Here is an 8,304-nt window from a genome sequence, read left to right on the forward strand (position 1 = left end):
TTGCTTGGTTGAGTTGGAAGCCACATATTGCAACTGGTTGATGCGTTTACACTGTCTTTTAATCTATAGGTTTCCTTTCCACCTTTTTTTCCTTACCTTTAATTTGTTGTAAAAAAAAAAAAAATGCTTTGTCCTATAGTTTCCCGAGTCTGAATTTTGCTCACTGGATCCCACGGGTGCTGTTTAACAAGCTCCTCTGTTCTCTGTATTGGGAGTTACATATACGGGCTTGATCAGATTCAGGATGGATATTTTTGGTAAGAACACTTGCTGGATGGTGGTGTGTGCTTCCATCAGGCACATCATGTCTGGTTGTCTTTCTTTTTGTGATGTTAATAGCTAACAATCCTCCTACATCCAAAATTATGATATTCAAAATCTACTTTTCTTTCTTCATTTATTAGCTGGGATACTTCTGTAGAATAAATGTCTCCTTGTGTACTAATGCTTTACCAGATGGTACCATTAGTAAAGAGAAAGCAAGCTCCATGCTTAATTCTTTCCTTTTATTTACAGCTTTCAGAATAATGGTTCGGTTCCCCAGCATCTTCCAATGGTGACCAATTAGATTTACCTTTGTTGTCATCGCTGGCTTAATATTATTACACACTCATGCATTTGCGTGTCTGATATACTTCCGTTCACTGCAATCATCCTCAGCGATGTTCATACTGTCCCCTCTCCAGCCAGTTGGAACCTCTTCAGGTCTGCTCCTGAGCACTGGCTGGATTAAGACATCACACCACAGTATCACATTCGGAGGTTAGTCTCTGGTAAATATACAAGTTGAAAACCCACTTGGAATGGTTTTATTCTATCATAAGATTTTATGTGTACAAATCTCGGAGAATGCAATGCTTCTCAACCTGGCAAGAGAACTACATGAGTAGAGAGAAGATGATACTCCTCTGCAGAGGGCACACATCCTTGATGAATATTCCATGTAAATCTGCTGTCCACCTCCTTTTAGGCACCGACACTTTCTCCGATCCTGGCAAAAACAGCTGGTGGTGAACTTGGCAGCCGCACAGAGTCATCCTCCAGGATCCGTTCTTTCACCCACCACTTAGACTCTCTGCTGCGAGATTTTATTATCTATTTTCCCCAAACCCTTTCTTACTGAATTCATCCGATTACAATAAAATGCACAGGTTTAATTGTGAGGTTTGGTTTGGACAAATGCACACACTGTGTATCTATCATCTCTAACAAGAAATGGAACATTTCTATCTCCAAGAAAGTTTTCAGGCCTCTTTTGAGTCGATCTTGTCCACCCTTTGTTTTCTGTCACTGTTTTGTTTGCTGTCACTGTAGATTAGATTTGTTTTGGACTTCACTTGAACAGAATCACACAGATACACTCTTCAGTGTCTGGCTTCTTTCTCACTATTTTTGAGGTTTATCTCTACTGTCGTATTAGCAGTTCATTCATTTCTGATGCTGAGTAACACACTCCAATTTGTTGATCTTTTCACCAATTGATGGGCATTTGGGTTGTTTCCAGTATTTGCCTATAAATGAAGCAACTGTAAACATTCATGTATAAGTCTTTTGTGGACATGTGTTCATTTCTTCTGGGCTGGGATTGTTTTGTATTGTAAATAGATGTTTAACTTTATGAGAAACTACCAAACAGATATGCAAAAGAATCATACCATGTTATGCTCCTACCCACAATGTAGGAGCCTTCCAGTTGATCCACATCCTCACCAACATTGGGTATTATCAATCTTTTGAATTCCAGCTATTGCAATGGATGTGAAGTGATCTCTCGTGGAGATTTTAATCTGCATTTCCCTAATGACTATATTGAACATATGTTTATGCATTTATGCATTTATTGGCCAATCTTTTACCTTCTTTTGTGAGGTGTCTGTTGAAGTCTTTTGCTCTTTTGTATTGGGTTCTTTATCTTTTTATCACAGATTTGTAGGCATCTTTCTATATTCTGGATACGAGTCCTTCATCATTAATTTGTGTATTGTGAATATTTTCTCCTAACCCTTGGCTTGCCATTTCATTTCCTTAGATTTTGTTTTTAATCTTATTTCTCACTTCATTTCTACATTTCAGGATCTTCCCTCAGTTGCCAACCTGAGCTCAAAATAGAATATAGCATTTATTGAGGACTTAGAGTAGACCTTTTACTGTGCTAAGCTCTCTATACCCGTTGACTGCCCCTGCTACTCAGCACAATCTGGGAAGTAAATAACATCCACCGCACTGAGTCAGCAGGGAACCCAAAGTTGAGCGGCCTCCCAATATCGCCCAGCCAGTAAGTGGCAGGCAGGCTTTAAGGCGGGGGTGTTCAATGCTGGCTGTGCACTGAGTGCACACTGAGTGGAGGAGGGCTAAAAATGACTGATGCCCTGGCCCCAACCTCAGGGATGCTGATTTCCTTGGTCTGGGGAGGAGCTCAGGCGTGGGTATTTTTTAAAAGTTCCCCAAGTGCCTCCAGTGTTCAGAGCCTCTGATTCCAAACGTGCTCTGTGTTCCTTGCTGCTGCTCAGAGCTTGGCTCCGGAAGATTGGCCTGCCCACCGGTGCAAAAAGAGTTAAGTGACAGGGCTTCCCGGGGGCCATCTCTCCGCATCATTTTTGGGCTGTGCAAAGAGAAAGCACGCCTGGCTGAAGCAGTTCTCACTGTGCAGACTGGAGAGGATTTGGGTTTCAATTTAAGGAGCTCTTTAAAATCTGTTTTCTCCTCCACCCCCTCCTCCCCAGGAGGCAGCATATCCAGACATCAGCTCACAAAACCGGGTCCAATTTTGGAGGCTGCAGCAATCTGGGGAAGCTTCCAAGGTGTCCTCATAGACAGGCAGTCACAAGTCGGAAATGACGAGTGCATGGGGGTTTCAGCGTTGCATGCAAATCGCCTCTCTGGGCGACAGTTTTCAACTTGCTGTCATTTAATGAGGCTTCCCGCTCTCCAAGGGAAGCTGGTACCAAGTGGGGGAGGATACGGCTTTTCTTTTCAGCATCCTACTTATGCTGCTATGGCTTTCGGAAGCTGAGCTGGGGTTCCTGAAAAGCCAACATCTTCGTTAAGTGGGAAAGGAGAGCGAGCCAGGAAGAGATAGGCTTCTCTAAAATAAGATCCATCTTGATTTTTCTCCCTGTGAGGTTTATAGCTCATAGCAACAAGCCCAGAAAATCCTTATTTGTTCTGGAATCAGAACCTCAGTGTCACTCAGCTGAGGGTGAATAAGAGGAGAAATTTAATGTAATACTTCTGTGGAGCTTTAAAAATTACCGTCATCACCTGGGTGTCAAAAACACACAGAGTGTGCAATACAATATTGGATATTTTTTCCTGGCCCACAAGCTTTCACAGAGAGAATATGTAAGACTTGCTGAAGGGAAACAAAATGATCCACCTCAGGACAGAATCTCTCTCCAGAGAGCTCAGGTGCCATATTCTGCAAAACAGGGACACCTAAGTTTCAGGAGTGGAGACTAGGGTCACCACTTCAGGTGGTGGCTGATGCCTAAAGCACGACATGGAGAGCAGTGGTTTTCAAAGTGTGGTCCCAGGGCCAAGGGTGTCGACATCGCCTGGGAACAACATGGTAGAAACGCAGATTCCTGGGTCCCGTCCCAGACCTACTGCACCGGAAACTCCGAGGCTGGAGCCCATTGATCTGTGTTTTTCTGAGCCCTCCAGTGATCCTGATGGTCCTCAGTTTGAGAAAAAGTGATCTAGCCTAGACTCTCAGGAATCATGCTTGGAAACTTGAGCCCCACTGAATTACAGGCAGGAGGCAGGTGAGAAAGGGCCTGCTTCACACCGTCGTCAGCATTTCCTCCCTGGTGTCAATGGGAGGCCGGTCGGGTGGGTGAAGGTGAGAACTCCGCCCAGAAGCAGAAGCCGAGCGACTGAGGAGGCAAAGGAGCATCTTTTCTGCCTTCGTACTGATGCCCCAGGCAGCTCAGGCCACCTTCCTGCAGCCAGCCTTTGTTTGCGGCAGGAGGATACATTCCAGCGCAATAACAAAGCAGCTCCACAAGTAGGACCCCACCTTCTCTTTCAGGGGCACAAGGTCTGCAAACATATCAGGAAGGGCTCCGTGAAGGGTTGGACTTAGGGAGGCGGGATGGTGGGAAGGAGGAACAGTTTTGCCAGCCCATGGAGAAAGGGGCTTCCTCCGGCCAACCCGGTGCCGGCTGGCTATCAGCCCTAATTGGTTACTGTAGACAACCTGCCCAACCATACATGACGGGCCTGCTCAGGAAATAGGAGCTTCACCAAGCAGGAACCTCATTCGCAGAACGAAGAAAAGTTAAGAGGGAGGATGCCAGGGTTGGGCAGGAGGTTGCTGAAAGGGAAGATGAGCCCAGGAACAGCGTGGTTTAAGGATACCGGGGGTTTGTTTAAAACGGCATGGTGAGACATGCAGACACGGAAATGACGGTCACGAAGGAAGGAGCCTGATGTGCTCACGGTGTGTTAGAAACGGGCAGCACGCCACGCCGTGCAGGGTCCGCAGCCGGAAGCACTGCAGTTGGTCAGGAGGCCGAGGGTGGAGGAAACATGAACCGGAGCCTTTATTGTGGTTTCCGCAAGAAGGAACAGGGAGGCCGGGTGAGCAGGCTTAGAATTGTCCAGCTAGAATCGTTTCAGCGGGCCCTGCGGCACTCCCCGGTTGTGTGGGCAGCGGCAGGTGATCACGGCAGGTGGGTGGTGGCCCCGGGGTTCGAGAGCCCCACACAGGCGGTCGGGTGTGGACTCCGGATTGCTGGGACTGTCTGTGAAACGCACACTTACAAGTGAGTTAGTGGTCTGCGCTCTTTGGGAATCGGGAGGGACAGTCCCTCCCAAAGAGGGAAAAGGAAAGATGTGGTTAATACACAGGGATACTGAAGTAAGAGCCAGAAAGCGTGCCTGCTGAATTGAGCTACCACTCGGTTCCCGATGGTCCATGCCTGCGCCGCCCCGCACGGCAGCCCCGGCTACACGTGGCCGTCACGCCCTTGACACGGGACCCGTGCAACTTTAGAACTGCATTTTACGTTTTTACTAAATTTTAATCAATATAAATATTAAGAACTGAAGCCGTATAAGATACCCTCCCATGAAACTGACTTAGAGTGTAAAGGAACTCAATTATTTTTATATTGATTTCCTGTTAAAATTATAATATTTTGGATACTTTGGGTTAAGTTAAATACACTACTAAAATTCATTCCACCTGTGTCTTTTTACATTTTTTAAACGTGGCTACTAGGAAATTTAAAATTACAGATGTGGTTTGCATTGCATTTTTGTTGGACAGTGCCGGCCGGTGCACTTAACAGTGACTGGAAGTGAAGTCCTAAACAGCAGGAGGAGACAGGGCTGCCCTGAGAGGCGGGTGCTGACAAGGTAAACACGGAGCATGCCTTCCTCTTGCTGGAGGATGCCGCTCTGCTTACCGGGGACTGGCATATGCTCATCGGGATCTGGGAGAGAGCGGTGGGGTAACCAGAGATGTTGACATGGCTGAAAAAAAATCATGCCCAGGCAGTTTCTTGAGAGGGAGAAAATGACCTTAGAGCCTGCAGCTCAGCAACAGCCATAAGAGCCAGAAGCAATTTGTAATATTCCCGGCGGCCGCAGTCCATGAGGGCTGCCAAAGTCCTCCCAAGACCCCCGGCTCCTCTTTCCTGCTCTGGACTGACCATTCCCTGGATGGCCAGGTCTGGTGGAGACAAGGAACAGCAAAGAAGGGCAAGTGGAGGGGCCAGATGAAGGATTCCAAATGGCCTAGGGCCCCTGTGCTGACTGCCAGCTCCCAAGCAGCCCTCTACCCTGGGTGTTCTTGTGTGGCTGCCAGCCCTGGGAGGTGTGTATGACTCACAGACATCCTCAAGGTTAGAATTTTAGGGCACTGTGGTTATAAATTAGTACAAGAGGTTTCCTGGCACTGGATGGATCCAGGAGTCCTGGCCCTGTGTCAGCTGCAAGAAAGCTTCTCAGCGAACAGGGAAGGATGTTGGTTGGACGGTGGGGGGAGGATATAAAGGGCCAAGGCTCCCTGGGTCAAGGGCAGAGGCAAAGCTGCCACCAGGCTCACTAATGGGAACCCAGACAGTCTAGGCAGCAGGGGTGGGGCCATGTATAAAAGGGCAAACTGGCAGAGCCCCAGAGGATGGAGCTTTAATTAATACCTGCCTAGACCAAAACCACAGCTGGTGGCCATCTGCACCCACACCTTTTTGTTAAGGGGAGAGGAGTACTGGTTTCCATGCTTATGTCATCTGAAGTCCTGGGTCACATCCTCTAGTGGGACCCCGTAGTGGAGGGCTCTCTTAAGACAGGAAAGAGAACATTCTACATGGTCCAGAAGGACTGTTTTGAAAAAGGGAACAGCTCTCTCTTCCCTTTGATGGAAGCAATCCGATTCATTCCGTCCAACAAGTTGTATTTTGGTGCCTAGTATGTGCCAGGCACTGCTTACAAGGCACTGAGGTCCCTCCCTGTCCTCAAAGAGCTTAGAAGCGGATGAGTTTACTGATGAAAGTGCAAGTGTTGTGGGCCCCTGGCTGGCTCAGTCCGTAGAGCATGTGACTCTTGATCTCAGGGTCATGAGTTCAAGCCTGATGTTGGGCATAGAGCTTATTTAAAAAAAAAAAAAAATAGGGTTCCTTGCTGACTCAGTTAGAAAGAACATGCAACTCTTGATCTCATGGGTTGTGAGTTTGAGCCCCACATTGGTTATAGAGATTACTAAAAAAATAAAATAAACTTTGGGAAGGAAGGAAGGAAGGGGCTCGTCAGAGAAGGTCTCCTCGAGGAGTGTAAATGTTAGCAACCCAAGGAGGGGCTGAGGGCAGAGGACAGTTTTTCTAGCTGAGAAATTTGCACACACAAAGGCCTAGAGGCAAGAGAGAGCCTGGCCTGCCATGGATTCAACACATTCAGCTCTAATGTATGGGTTTATTAGCCACACTGGTGCCAAATATGTTTTGGGCATAATTGTACAATCTTGACCTGTCCTAGAGGTTACAAAGACATTAACATGCAATAGTCGTCATTCATTTGGTCACATAGCATTCATGGGGCATCCACAGGGTATCAGGCATAGGATCTCATTGTTAGAAGGCAGCAAACAGCCAGAGAACCCAAGGGATGTTGGGACTGTCAATGCAGAACAGGGTGGAGTTGGAGAGCTGTGGGAAGGACAGGGAATTGAGGGAGACAGTGTTAGCTTCTGAAGTGAGTTTTTGGCCCTCCTACCTTGAGAGCATGAAGTGGAAAGCAAAAGCCCTCTGGTACACAACCCCAAGAGTCTGAAGGAAGAGGAAAATCATAGTGCTTCTCCCTTCCTTGCTTCCTACGTTTCACCATTTGTCATGGGCTGGAAGTTCTCCTTCAATATTGTGTCATGTCTTGACCCCATCTCCACTGCCAGCTCAGGGTTCCATTAATACCTGCCTAGACAAAACCACAGCCTAAAACAGGGGCACTTATTAAAACATGAGGATCAGAAGAGACTGAAAAGTATAACCTTGGCCCTAAAAACAGATTGGTTAGTGGGAGGACTGGCCAGCATTGAGAGGGCGAGTATTCATGTGATGAGTGCCTGCGGCATTTAGTGTGTGAGCCACACCGAGGGGACAGGGCATAGGTAACCACTTGGAGGTAAGTGCAGAGAGGAGCAAGGAGAGCAAGTGAAGGTCAGGGTATCTGTCGATGTTATGGAAAAAATACACAATAGATGAATGGAGAGATCATGGTTTTCTAAGTAATTTACAATAGCAACAAAAACCATACCTGGTGGTAAGACTAACAACAAATATGCAAAAATATATGTGGGTAGATTCCAGCCAATTTATCCAAGATGCAATACAATTCCAAGCAACTTGCCTACAGAGTTCTTCTTAGAACCTAAGAAACTGATTCTAAAATTCATATGGAAAGAAAAGTTGCAAGAATAACTAAGGTTACTTAGAAAATGTTATCTTAAATCTACAAAATACTAAAAAGTATTAAAAAACTATAATAATTAAAGCAAAGGTGGGAATAGGGGTTAATGTTATGCGTTCCAACAATGTTTAAATGATAAAACTAGCAAAAATGGGAGTTAAAGTGGGGAGTAAAATAAGCATAGTGACAGTCTCATGTGAAATAGCTGGGAACAAAGGACATCATTTATAGTAATGTAAGCTTAAGTATTTTTAGTATAAAAAGGTAAAAATAAAGAAATGTATTACTGATTAAACTGGGTGTTGGAGAAGAGAGGGTCAGCAAGGAAAGGATGACACAAATTAATTAAATTGTTATTCCTAGTAGGGAACCAAAAAGAAAGAACTAAGGGTATTACAT

This window comes from Mirounga leonina, unplaced genomic scaffold, assembly GCF_011800145.1.
Source record: "Mirounga leonina isolate KUSES-001 unplaced genomic scaffold, KU_Mleo_1.0 Mir_151, whole genome shotgun sequence".
Taxonomy (NCBI): Eukaryota; Metazoa; Chordata; class Mammalia; order Carnivora; family Phocidae; genus Mirounga; species Mirounga leonina.